The following is a 16,998-nucleotide window of genomic DNA, read 5'->3' as shown; positions in this document are numbered from 1 at the left end:
TTCTTGAAAAGTTATGACAACAATCAGTTTAATTCTATTTTAGCTGATCTCATTTCCTGAACTTGATTTTGTTTCCTGTCAGATTTTACAATTCTACTTTCAGTTTTGATCTCCTACCAAATATTTCTGCTTATGTGACAAAGAAAACATGTCACCTCAGAAGATGCTGGATTCCTTTACTGAAACTGAAATGGAATTTGACCATGCTGTGAAAATCAATAAATCACACTCAGTGGTTAAAAACCTCAACTATAACATTTTTTCACAGGCAGAAGTAGCTATGTATACAGGGGAGGATTGGACTTCAAGCCTTTAGTAGTGATTCTATTTTCTCCTGGTGCAATTATTTTAATTTGGACATAAGTAATTCATGTGGGCTAGTAGTTCCCTTTACAGAAAGTGAAGAAGAAATACAATAGTAGCCACAAGAATTAGAGCTGGTATCTGGAAACCATGAAATGTGGTATTTGTGTAAACCTGATGAGACCATATCCTTTAATCAGAAGTACTGCCTGAAAAATTCTGTTGGAGGCACCCTCAAGGAAGCTATGTTTAAGATTGTACTCCTGAAATATTTTCCCCTGAAGCAGATCAGAAAAGGAAAAGAAGGGAATAACAAGTGGTTCCACATGGCTTCTTTTAGAAAGTATTATTTTTTCCAGGATGATCTCTGTTGAAATCAATTTCCCTTAATAGAAGTGCCCCAACTACTGTTCTGTATTAAGGAGCCAGTTGTTCTAGTAAGTTTATCTTAAATAAATGACAGAGTATCTCCAAGGGACAAGATTTTATTTCTACTTTGTCATGTTTATTTGGTCTGTTCCTGTTTCAAATTGATGACTTGGCTAATCTAAGACTAGAAACATATGCTGAGCACTCTCAGGTTCACACCATAGGTTCAACTTTGCTCCTTTGCTGCTTCACTCCTTCATTCCTGAATTTTCTACCTCCTCCACCCTGAAAAACACAAGAGGATGAGAAATAGAGTTTGTGGTCAGCGTCGAGCAGTTTTGGTGTGCTGCGTCATTGTGAAGTCCCTCTCACAGCAAACAGTTCTCCATGAGCTTCTCCATTGTGGGTACTTTTCGTGGGCTATTCCAACATGACTCTTTTTCATGGGTCTTTCAGAATCAGACTGCTTCATCATGAATCCCCCATAGGTCCACAGGTTCTCTCAGAAAATCTGGCTCCTGTCCCTGTAGGAGTGCAATGTGAGAGGGAATTACAGCAAGCAGTGTATAAGCATTTGACCTTCATTCTCACAGCTTCAGGATGCCTCCCACGGTGGATGAAAGATAGTGGGACATCTGGCTAAGGGGAAAACAAGGCATGATGTTTGTAAGAGACTGGGTCATACTTGCCTAGATTATGCTAATGTGTAGGTGTGTGGTCTATGCTCAAGACTGTATCAGCAGAGTCATAATGAACAATAAACATCTCCAGTGGGATTCACATTGAATCGTGTGGAGTCCATGTTGTCCTGCCAGCATGTGGTGACCCACGATGTAATCCTGAAGGAGAATTCACAGCAAAGGGGAAGACTGCAGCTGGTGAGGGCCCCCGCCTAAGAGCCAGCACAGCAGGACCGTGACCAGGCAGCAGTGCACGCACAGAGGAAGTAAGATAGAAGTTGTCTGTTGCAATGGACACCCAAGGAGAGATGTGAGTGGACGAGGTGCGTGTGTGAGATGGGACAACGCATAACTAAAGAAGATGCCATATTGAAACTCTTCTTGCTTATCCTCTCCAAGAGAGGGTCAAAGTATGAGGATTATACCCTCTGAGGACTACTAATGATTCTTAGGACGATACTAGAAAAAAGAGGTATAAAATGCAGAACACAAACTCTAAGGACTTTGCCAATTCTGTGTGAAAGTAATGGTATCGCAATAAATGCGCAATCTGCCTTTAACGAAAGGACTGGGAAAGAAATGGGAAATGTGCTCTTTGAAGCAGTCATAGGAGGTGATCCGGCAGAGACCTCCTGTTCAACAATCTGGAGGCTTGTGTTAGATTCCTTAAAGCAATCAAGGAGCGATCAAGATACAAAGGAAGTCGCTGATGATGTGCTAGATGTTACAGAAATGCTACACAGTCAATTACCATCCCCTGAGGCATCTACAGCTACAGATCGCTCTCACCTGCCTAGTGAAATTTCTTTGCTTGCAATGGGGAATGGAGGATTTGGGCGAATGGAAGAAGATCTGCTGAATCGTGCTGCATCGCCCGGGGGAGGTTGCGGGCCAGGTAGGAGAAGCTGATGCCACAGCGGGAACTACCCCCACTTCAGTGACAAGGGAAGCATCCATCGCGCTGCCATCCACACACACACCCCACACCCCCCCATCTCAGATCACATCACAGAATTCACTGTTAAAGACCTAAAAGTTTTGAAAAAGTGGGTGACAGTAACTGCCTGTTTGCCCCTCAATTCAGTTTGTGAAGAAACAGATTCTCTGTTCATTTTCTTTACAGGTTTCAGCCCAGCGTGGTTTGGCTTCCCCCTCTCTCCCTCACCCCAACAACACCTGGCTGCTGCTCTTCCTGGCACAGCCCAGCATGGCCGGGCTCTGTCTCTCTCTTTCATTTTGCAGTGTTTACTTTTTTCAGGAGCTGTTTCAATCTCAAATTGGCAGTGTTGCAGATATATCACAGTATCACACAGTATCACAGCATCACCAAGATTGGAAGAGACCTCACAGATCATCAAGTCCAACCCTTTACCACAGAGCTCAAGGCTAGACCATGGCACCAAGTGCCATGTCCAATCCTGCCTTGAACAGCCCCAGGGATGGCGACTCCACCATCTCCCCGGGCAGCCCATTCCAGTGTCCAATGACTCTCTCAAGGAAGAACTTTCTCCTTAACTCCAGCCTAAATCTCCCCTGGCGCAGCCTGAGGCTGTGTCCTCTCGTTCTGGTGCTGGCCACCTAAGAGAAGAGAGCAACCTCCCCCTGGCCACAACCACCCCTCAGGTAGTTGGAGACAGCAATAAGGTCACCCCTGAGCCTCCTCTTCTCCAGGCTAAACAATCCCAGCTCCCTCAGCCTCTCCTCGTAGGGCTGTGCTCAAGGCCTCTCACCAGCCTCGTCACCCTTCTCTGGACACGCTCAAGCATCTCAATGTCCTTCCTAAACTGGGGGGCCCAGAACTGAACACAGTACTCAAGGTGTGGTCTAACCAGTGCAGAGTACAGGGGCAGAATGACCTCCCTGCTCCTGCTGGCCACACCACTCCTGATGCAGGCCAGGATGCCACTGGCTCTCTTGGCCACCTGGGCACACTGCTGGCTCATATTCAGGCGGGTATATTCTAGTGGTAAAGAATGTTAGTGGTGAATGTTTTAGTATTGTGTGAGTGAAAATCCTGATAATGTCTTTAGCTTTTGTTTGTAAGAGATCTTAGCATTTAAAAGTTAATGAATAAGTCAGTTTTGATATGTACAAGATTCACAAGGAAAAGTATGGGGAATGCAATGGGAATATACAATAGTAGTAACACAATGGTAATAGGTGATATTAATAGAGGTATAGGAACAATAGGAATAACAAATAATGAGTAATTATGATAAATCTTGAGTAATTATAATAAAGCATGATAAGTAGTTGGCAATTGTGATAGAATATGGTAAGTGGTTAATACTTAGAATATTATAACTGGAATAAATTTGGAGCAGTTTTAATAGGATAAGTCTATAGATCAGTAATTATTTGTAAGTCTATAGATCAGTAATTCTCTTTTAGGTTGACTGATCTGAAAACATTTTTTTTTTATACCATGGTATTCCAAAGTGTGTTATGTACTACAAAACCTTTTTTTCCTCCTCTCTTTTATTCTTCAGTATCAATTCAATAGTCTAACTTTAGCACATTTTTTAATTTCCCACAGATTTCTACTGCTAGCATAGATAAGGTCAAGAGTTCAGAATATGGATATTACAATTTTTTTTTCTTTATATAAATGGTAGTGCTTTAGGACAGGGATCACGTCAAGATTTAAAAAAATTAAAAGAAGGAAAAAAAAGGAGGAGCAGTTTTTGTTACAATACCCTGGCAAAGTTAATATGGCAAAGATTATCGGATTCAGTTTTCACACACACATATGCTGAGATTTCACTTGCAGCATGCTAGATTAGGTACCAGCTTTCTATAGCAAATACATAAAACAAGGTCACACTTCAAAAAGATGGCTTGCTACAGGCCACTGCAGCTATTAAAAGGTACCATCACGTCTATGCAGCTGTGTGCTTAGACATTAAAACAGGTAACAGCACACAATATGCAATCATTTTACAAGAGAAGCATTGCCTGTAATATTGCAGCACAGGTAATACTTAGCACCTGCTTATGCTAATTTAACAACCTTGACTTAAAAAGGAAAAAAAAAAAAAAGAAGAATAATTCTCCAGATAAATCATGGAGAGAGATTTATCCTAGAAAAAGCAAATAGATGTGTTAGCATAGGGAAGGAATGTGTTTGTATATGTTTATGTGCCTTCAGGTCTTTGGCAGATGCCAGCCTGTGTCCAGCCTGCTTTTGGCAGTGAGCAGAAGTCTTGCTCAGATGGCTATGCAGACACTGTGGCAAGAAATTGAAATGTATCCTGGGTTGTGAGTGTTGCTAAATTTATTGACATCAAGCATGTATATCATTGTAACCCATAAGCATTAACGAACAACGGGAAGTGTGCATGCATGGGACGATAGCTGCATTATCCTGACACTATGCTAGGAGTTAGTTTTGCACAAGCTTTAATCATGCTTAATTGGGTTAGTGTATAACCAAGTGTTATTTCACAAGCTTTCAGTGATCCTTTTTGGTGAGACAGACAACTCTGCAGAGTTGCCATTGACCTTTGTTTTCAGCTCAAGGGCTAGACATACTCATTGGCAAAGATGGAAACAGTTGTTTTGTTGATCCTCTGTGTAGTAATGTCTCAAGTGCTGAGTTTGTTCTTTTTTGGTGAAGGGCTCTGCAATAGATGAGAAATGCTGCCTTTGCTGTACAATGGAAAAGGGGTATTGTGGGAATGCAGTGTGAGAGGGAATAACAGCAGCAGTGTATAAGCATTTGACCTTCATTCTCACAGCTTCAGGATGCCTCCCATGGGGGATGAAAGATAGTGGGACATCTGGCTAAGGGGAAAAAACAAGGCATGATGTATGTGAAAGACTGGGTCATACTTGCCTAGATTATGCTAATTTGTAGGTGTGTGGTCTATGCTTAAGACTGTATCAGCAGAGTCACAATGAACAATAAACATCTCCAGTGGGATTCATATTTAATCGTGTGGAGTCCATGTTACTCTACCGGCATGTCCCCATATCATCTTAGTGGCTCAGCAGTGGATTCTCTCCAGCAGTTTCCTTCAGAACTGAATGCAATGTTCCAGAGAGAGCCTTACCAGGGCAGAGTGGAAGGTGAGCAGAACCTCTCTTGACCTGCTGGCCACAATCTTTTTAAGGTGCTGCTGGATGCCACAGTATTGTATTCTTCTCCATGATGTCACTCTGCTGACTAATGGTGAACTTGTTTACCAGAACTCCCAGGTGCTTTTTCCCAGAGCTACTCTCCCAGAGGTCAGCCCCTGAACTGTACTGATACATGTGGTGGTTATTTCCCAGGTGCAGGACTCTACAATTGCTCTTGTGGAATTTCACTAGGTTTCTCCTCACCCAACTGCCCAGTCTTGTCCAGATGCCACCAAATGGCAGCACAGCCTTCCGGTGTCTCAGTCACTTCTCCCTGTTTTGCATCATTGACAAACTTGCTGAGGGTACACTCTCTCCCTTTGTCAGGGTCCTTGGTTGAATGGATCTGGACCCAGTACTGATCCCTGGGGAACTCTGCTAGCCTCAGGCCTCCAACTAGACTATTTCCCACTCACTACAATGTTCTGGGTGCTGTCCTTCTGCTGATTCTCAATCCACCTCACTGTCCAGTCATTCAATATTCACTTCTTAAGCCTGGCCGTGAGGGTGTTGTGGGACATAGTCCTGAAAGCCTTTCTGAAGTCAAGGTAGATCAAACCATTGCCCTCCCCTTATCTATGCATCCAGTTATGCTATCATAAAAGTCTAATAGATTGGTCAAGCATGACTTCCCCTTGGTGAATCCACGCTGACTGCTCTTGATAATTTGCTCTTCCTCAATATGCCTTTGAGACAATGTCACCAAGAACAAATACTTACCATCACTTTTGCAGGGATACAGTTGAGGCTAACTGGCCTGCAGTTTCTTGGGTCCTTCTTCTTGCCCTTTTTTTGAAGACTGGGGTGACTTGGATTTCCACCAGTCCTCAAGCAACTCTCCTGTTCTCTGGGACTTTTCAAAGATGTTGTAAGGTTGTCAAGGTCCAGAGAACAGAGATAAACAGTATCTCTGTCCAGAGGAGCAAGATCTGTTCTCATAGATTTCCATGTTGTGAAACTAAGGTGCAAGCAAGATCATATATTACCACAAAATTATTTATTAAAGGACAAAATTGAACAAAACAGAGAGAGAGGGAGAGAGAGGGAACAACAGATGAAAAGAGAAGAAGCAGGGAAGGAAAAGAGCAGGGATTATGTTGTGGAGGGGGATTTCTCAGTACCTATGCCTATTTGGCAGAGGGGAGAAATTAATTGGGATTATATAAATTTTATATAAAAATATAGATTTATTAAATTCAATATTTTGAACTCTTGCCACCCCCCAACCACTGTATATTAATATTTAGTTCAGTACATGGTTATGAAAACAATTTAGGATAAAATATGTACAGGGAATTTGTTAATCAACTAGCAAACATTCAAACTATAAACAGAGAGAGGAGTTTTCCCCATGGCTTAAGGCCATTTGGGATCTTTATGCTATTTGCCCAGCAGGGTGGGCTGAAACTCTTTCTGCTCTATGGCAGAGATAACAGATATTTACAGAGGTATTAAAGCTTTTACTCACAATTCTTATCAATTATTAATCATCCTGTGGGGCTGTGTCGCAGCCTGTGCCTGATGTCCAGACTTCAGGGTATCTCTGCCCATGGATACTGAGGCTGGAATCCTCCTGGCTTGAGGGGAAAGGATAAATCTTCCATGTTTGTGGGGAAATATTGGTTTTCTCTAACCTTTTCTCCTGGTGAGTGACATCTCTGCCTTCAGTGCTGCTGTCTTCTTCTGGATGCTGTGTCCAGGGATTACCAGCTGGCAGGACTTCAGGAGCAGGAGAATAGTTGTTCACAGCCTCAGGCTGTGTGTGCAGACAACCCAGAGTCTGCTTCCTGGTTATCTCAGTGGCAGTGGCTTTTACCAGGCAATGGTAGGCAGCAGGCATGCAAAGTGTGCGCAGCTGCTGGGAGTCTGAGCTCCGTAGGTAAATGCAATGCAGGATCTGTTCCTGATAGCAATAGTGTGCAGATGTGCACAGCTGGCTTAGGAGGCTATAGGCTCCTATATATTATATGCAGCCTTAAATGAGCTCTGCAAGAAAGGTACACAGGCAGGTAAGCTGTGAATGAGTCAAAGCATGAGGTCTGAGTCTCTGAGCATCTGAGCTATGCAATGGCATCCGAGCATGGGGAGTCTGAGTGGCTGAGCACTGCAAGTGAGGGTCAGAGCTATGTCTGAGCTGTGCAGGTGAGTCAGAGCAGCAGGGCACTGCAATAGGGTCCGAGCTGAGCTGTGGGTAGGGTCAGAGCTGAGCTGGGCTGGGCTGAGCACGTTGTTTACCTGTGCACCCCTATTTATTGAATATGAGCTGAGATTAATAGTCCCTTTGGCCACTAGAATGACCACTCAGGTTGGCAGTTAGCCAAACCTTACCATCATAGGCAGAAGCTCTTGCCTGGACTTTCCCAAATATGGGGATTACATGGGTTTAACCCAGGGAGACACGAGCTGGGTGTGTGGGGATTACACAACTTGTTTACAGCCAGGGGTCCTGGCAGAAAAACATGCCTTTTTTCTCCTCTTTTCTTGAGGCTCTCTCGATCTGAGGAGCCCAGAGGGAGGCAGGGAGCGGCAAGCAGGCGCTAAGTACTCGCAGGGAGGTGAGTCAGAGGGCGGTGCCTGGCGAGCGGCACATTTAAACGAGGAGCGGCAGAGGCGAAGCCACAGCCTGGTTCGGCAAGAGTGCAGGACCCAGGCTAGCTCAGCTGAAACGCGCTTTCTCGCAGCCTTTTTTCTCCTCTTTTCTTGAGGCTCTCTCGATCTGAGGAGCCCAGAGGGAGGCAGGGAGCGGCAAGCAGGCGCTAAGTGCTCGCAGGGAGGTGAGTCAGAGGGCGGTGCCTGGCGAGCGGCACATTCAAACGAGGAGCTCACTGCTGTCTCTGCTGAGCGCAGCGCAGCGTGCGCCGCTGGGAAGAAAAAAAAAAAACACCACACCTAACAACTCGCAGCGGACCTTCAGGATAGCAGACATGGTTCGAACTAGGTCCAAGCTGTATAATACTTGTAAAACTGTGGGCACCCAAACAGAGCCCACCTGTAGGAGTGCAGGCGTCCAGACGTCTGGATGTGAGGAGTGCTGGAGCCTGGCACTCGACACAGGCAATGGCTGCATTAGGTGTGAGCAGATTGATTGTCTGCTTAACCTGGTGGCTGAACTCAAGGGAGAGGTGGAACGACTGAAGGCTGAAAGGGAAGGTACAAAAGAGCAACATGCTCTGCAGTCCCCCTTGCCAGAGGGAGACGAACAGAGCAACCAAGAAGAATGGATGCAGGTGCCTGCCAGAAGGGGCAAGGGGAAACCCTTCCAGCCATCTTCACATCCCCAGCTGCCCTTACATAACAGATATAGGGCACTAGAGGTTGAGGATGAGGTGATCCTGGAGGAGGCAGACGCATCACCGGCTGGGAGGGCAACTGAGACAAATCAGTTGCCCCCTCGCATCAGAACAAGTACCCAGAAGAAAAAGAAGAGGGTAATTGTTATTGGTGATTCCCTTCTGCAGGGAACAGAGGGCCCCATATGCCGGCCAGACCCCTTCCACAGGGAGCTCTGCTGCCTCCCTGGAGCCTGGGTCAGGGATGTTACCAGGAGGCTGCCTACTGTAGTGCAGCCCACTGATTACTATCCCTTATTAGTTATACAGGCAGAGAATGATGAGATTAATAACAGAGGGCTAAAAGCTATCAAAAGGGACTTTAAGACACTGGGGAAAGCAGTTGAGGGAACAGGGGCACAGGTAATCTTTTCATCTATACCCTTAGTCACAGGCTGGAATACAGAGAAGAATAGGAAAGCATATTTGATGAACAAGTGGCTCAGAGGTTGGTGCATCCAACATAACTTTGGATTCTTTGATATTGGGGAACTTCATCTTGCCACAGGTCTGCAATCAGCAGATGGGACACAACTATCACAGAAGGGGAGAAGGACCCTGGCACATAAGATGGCTGGGCTTGTTGAGAGGGCTTTAAACTAGAATGGAAGGGGGAGGGGGTTAAACATGACAGCACCAGAGATAAATCAAAGGGAATTGAGGATGGTAGGCTAGAGCTAGGAGTAAAAGCAGCAGCCCAGCTGAAGTGCATGTACACTAATGCACGCAGTATGGGTAACAAACAAGAGGAGCTGGAAGCTCTGGTGCTGGAGGAAAACGATGATATTGTCGCCATCACTGAAACGTGGTGGGATAGCTCACATGATTGGTGTGCTGTAATCAATGGCTACAGACTCTTCAGGAGAGACAGGCAAGGGAGAAAGGGCGGGGGAGTGGCTCGGTATATTAGGGATGCTCTGGATGTCGTGGAGGTAGAAATCAAAGATGTTCAAGTTGAGTCATTATGGGTGAGACTTAAGGCGAAGGCCAACAAGGCTGATATCCTGGTTGGAGTCTGTTACAGACCACCCAACCAGGAAGAAGAGGTTGATTTATTACTCTTTAAGCAACTGGAGGCTGCCTCAAGATCACCTGCCCTTGTTCTGGTGGGCGACTTTAACCTACCAGACATCTGCTGGGACTTAAACACTGCAGAGAAGAAGCAGTCTAGAAGGTTTCTGCAGTGTGTGGAAGACAACTTCCTATCCCAGCTGTTACATGAGCCTACCAGGGGGGCAGCCCTGCTTGACCTGCTGCTCACAAATAGAGAGGGGCTGGTAGGGGATGTGGTGGTTGGAGGCTGCCTGGGGTCCAGTGACCATGAAATTATAGAGTTTTCAATCCATGGAGAAACCAGGAGGGGCATCAACAGAACCTCCACACTGGACTTCCGAAGGGCAGACTTCAGCCTATTTAAGGAACTAATTCAGAAAGTTCCTTGGGAAATAGCCCTTAGAAACAAAGGGGTCCAGGAAGGTTGGACCTACTTCAAGAAAGAACTCCTGAAGGCACAGGAGCAGGCAGTGCCACTGAGCCGGAAGATGAGCCGATGAGGGAGGCATCCAGGCTGGATGGGCAGGGAGCTGCTGAAGGAATTAAAGATTAAAAAGAGAGTGTATCACCTTTGGAAAAGAGGGGACGTGTCCCAGGAGAAGTTCAAGGAGGTTGCTAGGTCTTGTAGAGGAAAAATTAGAGAGGCAAAAGCCCACTTGGAGCTCAGGCTGGCCACGGCTGCCAAGGAAAATAAAAAGTGCTTCTTTAAATATATGAATGGCAAGAGAAGGGCCAAGGACAACCTCCAGTCCTTACTAGATAGAGAGGGGAACATAGTGACAAAGGATGAGGAAAAGGCAGAGGTGCTTAACACCTTCTTTGCCTCAATCTTCAAGAGTGGGACAGGTTGTCTCCAGGACAGCTGGACTCCTGAAGTGGTGGATGGAGTCAGGGACCAGTACAGTCCCCCTCTAATCCATGAGGAAGCAGTAAGGGATCTGCTAAGTCACTTGGATCCTCACAAGTCCATGGGACCGGATGGGATCCACCCTAGGGTGCTGAGAGAGCTGGCAGCTGAGCTGGCCAAGCCACTCTCCATCATTTATCAGCAGTCCTGGCTCACTGGAGAGGTCCCTGAAGACTGGAAGCTGGCCAATGTGATTCCCATACACAAGAAGGGTCGTAAGGAGGAGCCAGGAAACTACAGACCTGTGAGCCTGACCTCAGTGCCAGGCAAGGTCATGGAACAGGTCATCTTGGGTGCCATCACAAAGCACCTACAGGATAGCCAAGAGATCAGGCCCAGCCAGCATGGGTTTAGGAAGGGCAGGTCCTGCCTCACCAACCTGATCTCCTTTTATGATCAGGTTACCCGCCTGGTGAATGTGGGGGAGGCTGTGGATGTAGTCTACTTGGACTTCAGCAAAGCCTTTGACACTGTCTGCCACAACAAGCTCCTAGCCAAGCTGGCAGCTCATGGTTTGGACAGATTCACTCTGTGCTGGATCAAGAACTGGCTGGATGGCAGAGCTCAGAGAGTGGTGGTGAATGTTGCCACATCCAGTTGGCAGCCAGTCACCAGTGGTGTTCCCCAAGGATCAGTGCTGGGCCCAGTCCTGTTCAACATCTTTATTGATGATCTGGACGAGGGCATTGAGTCCAGCATCAGTCAGTTTGCAGATGACACCAAGCTAGGAGCAGGTGTTGATCTGTTGGAAGGTAGGAGAGCCCTGCAGAGGGACCTGGACAGGCTGGATGGGTGGGCAGAGGCCAATGGGATGAGATTGAACAAGGCCAAGTGCAGGGTTCTGCACTTCGGCCACAATAACCCCAAGCAGTGCTACAGGCTGGGGACTGAGTGGCTGGAGAGCAGCCAGGAGGAAAGGGACCTGGGGGTACTGATAGATAGTAAGCTGAAGATGAGCCATCAGTGTGCCCAGGTGGCCAAGAGAGCCAATGGCATCCTGGCCTGCATCAGGAACAGTGTGGCCAGTAGGACAAGGGAGGTTATTCTTCCCCTGTACTCAGCACTGGTCAGGCCACACCTTGAGTACTGTGTCCAGTTCTGGGCCCCTCAATTCAAGAAAGATGTTGAGGTGCTGGAACATGTCCAGAGAAGGGCAACGAAGCTGGTGAGGGGCCTGGAACACAAATCCTATGAGGAGAGGTTGAGGGAACTGGGCCTGTTTAGCCTGGAGAAGAGGAGGCTCAGGGGTGATCTTATTACTGTCTACAACTACCTGAAGGGGCATTGTAGCCAGGTGGGGGTTGGCCTCTTCTCCCAGGTAACCAGCAATAAAACAAGGGGACACAGTCTCAAGTTGTGCCAGGGTAGGTATAGGCTGGATGTTAGGAAGAAGTTCTTCACAGAGGGAGTGATTTCCCATTGGAATGGGCTGCCCAGGGAGGTGGTGGAGGCACTGTCCCTGGGGGTCTTCAAGAAAAGACTGGATGAGGCACTTAGTGCCATGGTCTAGTTGACTGGCTAGGGCTGGGTGATAGGTTGGACTCGATGATCTTGGAGGTCTCTTCCAACCTGGTTGATTCTATGTCCAGGCAAGGCATGGCTTAAGCAAGCCTCTTTTCAGGCCTACAGGCCCTCCATGACAGATTATATTGCCATCAGCTGAAGATGGGGGAGGAGAGATGGATGCATGACCCAGGAATGTTCTTCTATGGAATTTGTCAGGAGCTCTGGCAGAGGTGCTCTTCTGGAGGTGTTCCTCTTGGCAGGCATTGCTCATGTCTTTTTATACAGTTTTTTAGATCAGTGTCCAGGTGCAGCTCCCCAGGAAATCTTCCTGTGTATTCATGCATTTGCAGGGTCTGGTGGTGGCACTGGTGAAGGCCTCCATCCCCTCTCTGTTCTGCTTACCTGACCATAGCCCGAATACACACAAGCTTTTTCTCTTTGAGGTAGCTGATGTAAGGTGTGCACATCTTGGGCATCCAAATCAGACTGAGGTCCAGGAAGTCCATAAAGGTGCTGTATTTCTGTTGATTTGCATCCCTGAGTCTGGGAGGATAACAAAGGTAATCTTTATCTTTGTTGATGAACAAGGGAGAGATGATTTAGACTCTCACAAAGCTGGCCTATCAGTGACTTTAGCCAGCTCCCTCAGCACTTGCAGATTTGTGGATGCCCACAAATATGGAGAGATGCAGACTTTATGGGTAGGTTTTTCAGTGGAAGAGGAGTTGGTTGGATGGTTGTATACAGATGATGGCCAATAGTTCAATGTCCAGAAAGAGATCAGTCATGACTGGTTCCCCCTCAGGAGTCTGTACTGGGATCAGTACTGATTTTGGGATTGAATGCACCCTCAGCAAGTTTGTAGATGACATCAAGCTGAATGGTGTGGTTGTCATACCTGAGGAATGGGATGCTATCAAGAGGTACCTGTACAAGTTTGAGAACTGGGCGCATGTGAAACTCAAGAAGTTCAGCAAGACTGAGTGCAATGCCTGGCACCTGGGTCAACACAATCCCCAGTATCATTACAGGCTGGGGAGATAAAAGGATTGAAAGCGATCCTGCTGAGAAAGATTTGTGGATTTCAGTGGAAGAAAAGTGGGACAGGAGCTCACAGCATGGGAAGCCAGTCACATCCTTGGATGCATCAAAACGAACATGCAGGAAATTCTGCTGCTCTGCCCTGCTGTGGTGAGACTGGACCTGGAGTAACTGTATCCTGCTCCTCTAGTATGGGAAAGCCATACACTTACTGGAATGGGTGCAGAGGAGGGACACAAAATGATCAGGGGGATGGAAATTCTGTCTGGAAAAGCTGACAGAGTTGGAGCTGTTCAGCTTAAGGAAGAGAAGGCTCTGTGAGACCTTATTGTGGTCTTTCAATACTTACAAGTCACTTATAAGAAAAATGGGGAAAATCCTTTTAGTGGAGCCTGTTGTGATAGGACAAGAGGGCTTTAAAATAAAGGACTGTAGAGTCAAACTATATATGAATGATTAGACACTGCAACAAGTGCTTCACTGAGAGTGGTGGTGGATGCCCTGTCTCTGGAAACATTCAAGGTCAGGCTGGACAGAGCTCTCAGAAGCCTGATCTGATTAAAGCTATCCCTTTTCATGGCAGGGATTTTGGACTAAATGATCGTTGAAGGTCTTTTCAGACACAAGCTATTCTATGATTTCATTATCTGCCCGCACATACAAGCAGGCATTGGTAAAATCTTGTGGCAATATTAAATCAGGTTATATTCAGATAGTGTAAATGTTTTTTTGATACTGTCTCATAGTAAATCAAAGTGCCTGCATTTTTTTGAGATCATGTCCATGAAAGCCAGCATGAGTAACAAAGACTGGAGGTCAAGGGACAATATAGCTAAATCCTATTTAATGCTTCTAAAATATTGGAGAGCACCAACTCCCTCAATCAGGAAACTCTAGGCAGTGAGAGCTGATTTCTTCCCTTGGCTTATTCAGTTGATATCTCTGGTAATTTTTGACTGTGTCATTAACTTTATCATGTCTATCACTGCCCTGATTTCCCATCCTTTAAAAAAAAACAACCCAAAACGATTGTGGTATGCTGTAGGATCAAGTGCAGAGCCGAAGAAGATTTGTAAGGAATAAGCAGGTGTGATATTTCTTAAAAAAAGTATTTAACCATCTCTAACAGCCCATGTCCGCAGTCATATGCTGTCTTAGAAATTAGTTGTTGTAAATCAGTTACCACAAAATAGAAATTCACTTTTCACCATCATTACACAAATATGAAGGTTATGACTTATTAAGAGAGAATAAATTCTTGTCTATACGGGTGAAAGGGATCTCTCTAATCTACCTTTTGGACTCCTGTAATAGAAACACACAACACACAGTGATCCTTGATGTCTCCATTACCAGAGGTCAAAAATCGTCTCTTTAGTGGGATTCTATTATGTTACACAAAAATATCTCATAGTAACTTGAACTGTTACAGTCATTAAAAAGAAATTCCTTGAAATATTACCCACTTTTTTTTTTTTTTGTTTATGTGATGACTTAACTTAGATTTAATGGTTAGGCTGTCCAGATTACTTCTCCTTTCTGTCTTAGTGAAAGATGAACAACTTAATTTCCTCACTCATATTTTCAGTTGGATGACCTGATGGAATAGCAGTAGGCTGTCCAACCCTCTCTTTAGCACTGCCTCAATGTTATATTAAATTCCTAGTAATTTCCTGGCCATCATTTACCACATCACATAACTATCTTGTTTTTTCTGTTGTTCAGTCATAGCCCTCTCTAAACACAGAGTTCTCATAACCGTTTGGCTAGATGGTGGATACTAAGGGATCTTTCCCATCCTCCAAGTGCAGTGATATTTGGGACTGTTGTTTCAGCTGTAAATACTCTGCTGGTAAGACACTTCACAGTCTGTTGGAATAAAGAAAAGAGAGCTTCGACTTCAAATGCACTGAAGTGGAGAAAAACTTTGTCTATTTGTATCTATCTAAGAGCTCTTTTCACATATGTACGATACACATGTTGTAGAGAAACCGCATATGTTAATGTCACAGAAACAGAATTTAGAGTTATACCCTGCCATAAGGCACAAGCATGACTGCAGAGACTTAATTCTTGAAATAAATAATGCGCATTGGAGATTTTGGCTAAAGACATGTTATTTTCTTAGCAACAGTAATCATCTTGAAGTTTATGGCTAGGGCAGAAAATAGGAGATAAAAGCCTGCCATATGTCTTGTCATTCCTCAGAATATAACAAAGCCTCTTCATTTTCTCCTTCTTTAATCTTTTGTGTGCTGTGTTTTTCTCCCGGGTTTGCTAGACACTTTGGTCAGATGCTGGCTTTATGCATGTGCTACTTTAACTGCAGACCAGTGTTTTCTGGGGTACCCTTTTCTTTCAGTGATTTAGAGACCACACAGACTGAATGTTTGACAGCGTTTTGGTTTTTTTTTTCCCCCTCTGCAAAGGCTTTTTGCACGCCTAAAAATGCATTGCATATTTCAAGAAATCGTTTTTTTCTTAGATGGGAGAGGATGAATTAAAAAAAGAACAGCTGAAAACTGAAACAATCAAATAAAAAAGTGTCTGCTCACCCAGAAAAGTACTCACAAGAAAGAGGAGGTTTATTTCCAGGATGAAGTGATGTTCACACCTTGTTTGCTTGGAAACTACTTGCTCTTTTGATGGCACATTTTAGCTGGTAAACAACCATTAAAATTCTGAGCATATCTGCATAGCTTGCAGGGAAACCTCTCAAAACAGCTGCAACCTCCTTTCTGCAGTTGGGAATTAATAACAGCTTTTGTTCTACAGGCTCTCCCACTTACACCCACAAAATGGGATGAAAACTGCTTTTCTCAGACCACTAGTGCCCACAGAAGCCTGACATTCCACCCTGTGGTATGAGCTGCAGGTGGAGGACGAATAGAGGACAGTGAATGAGCAGAGTGCGGCACAAATCTCTGCCTTTGCCCTTCCCTTTACTGGCCTTTGCACATAACAGCACTGAATCTAGCTGATACAGTGAGATAGAGACACAGGTTCAACCCTTACCTCCTCCCTCTTGTCTCTTCTTTCAGTACAGGCAGACCCACTGGGGATGATTCTGGTGAGTGCAGTGTCTCCAGGAAACACGAATTTGGAGCTGCGCAGCTTGGTGCATGGCCAAAATGCCACTGTGGGCTTGGGGACTTTAAGCAACGGATGGTGACACGTCACCAAAATGGATGATTGCTAACCTCTGCTGGCTAAAAGAAACTGCCAGGTGGTTCTGCCCTGTGTAAGGTGAGGCCTTACTGAACCCTGCATATGAAGGTAACATCAGCCTGCAAGAAGCAAACGGCTCCTATAGGGAATGAGGGGTGTGGGACAGCACCAGGAGGTGACTGTCCCTGGACCCTTCACTACTCACAGGAATTTTGACTAAAACGTCTGACCAGTCCCTTTACACTATATGTATACACTATATGTCTCCTTTTATTTTCCCTTTCTCTCTCTCTCCCTCTCTCTCTCCTTCCTTTTTTTTTTTTTTTTTTTTTTTAATTTCCCCTTTTCCTTCTTTTCCACTGAAGCATTTGTCTCTCATAGCTGGGGAAATGCCAGGACTGTCTTTCTTCCAAAAGGTCCTCTTTATAAGACCTTGAGGCCACTGGCAGGCCATCTGCACTGAGCCTGGCTGCTGTCTGTGTCACCCGGAGCCAACCCTTATCCCTGCTGCCTAGATCCTGCT

The 16,998-nt window shown here is 45.5% G+C and overlaps 1 long non-coding RNA gene across 1 annotated transcript; it reads right to left on the bottom strand.

Moving 5' to 3' along the window:
• Nucleotides 1-786: 786 nt before the first annotated feature.
• LOC135193162 (uncharacterized) lies at nucleotides 787-16,820 on the bottom strand. Its single transcript, XR_010309120.1, has 2 exons — nucleotides 16,323-16,820; nucleotides 787-1,196 (listed from the first exon to the last, which is right to left on the bottom strand). It is a non-coding gene; the product is annotated as an uncharacterized LOC135193162 (long non-coding RNA).
• Between the last annotated feature and the right edge of the window lie 178 nt (nucleotides 16,821-16,998).

Source organism: Pogoniulus pusillus, chromosome Z, assembly GCF_015220805.1.
Source record: "Pogoniulus pusillus isolate bPogPus1 chromosome Z, bPogPus1.pri, whole genome shotgun sequence".
Taxonomy (NCBI): domain Eukaryota; kingdom Metazoa; phylum Chordata; class Aves; order Piciformes; family Lybiidae; genus Pogoniulus; species Pogoniulus pusillus.
Note: the sequence above shows the minus strand (reverse complement) of the source record. Positions and strands in the feature narration are given on the sequence as shown.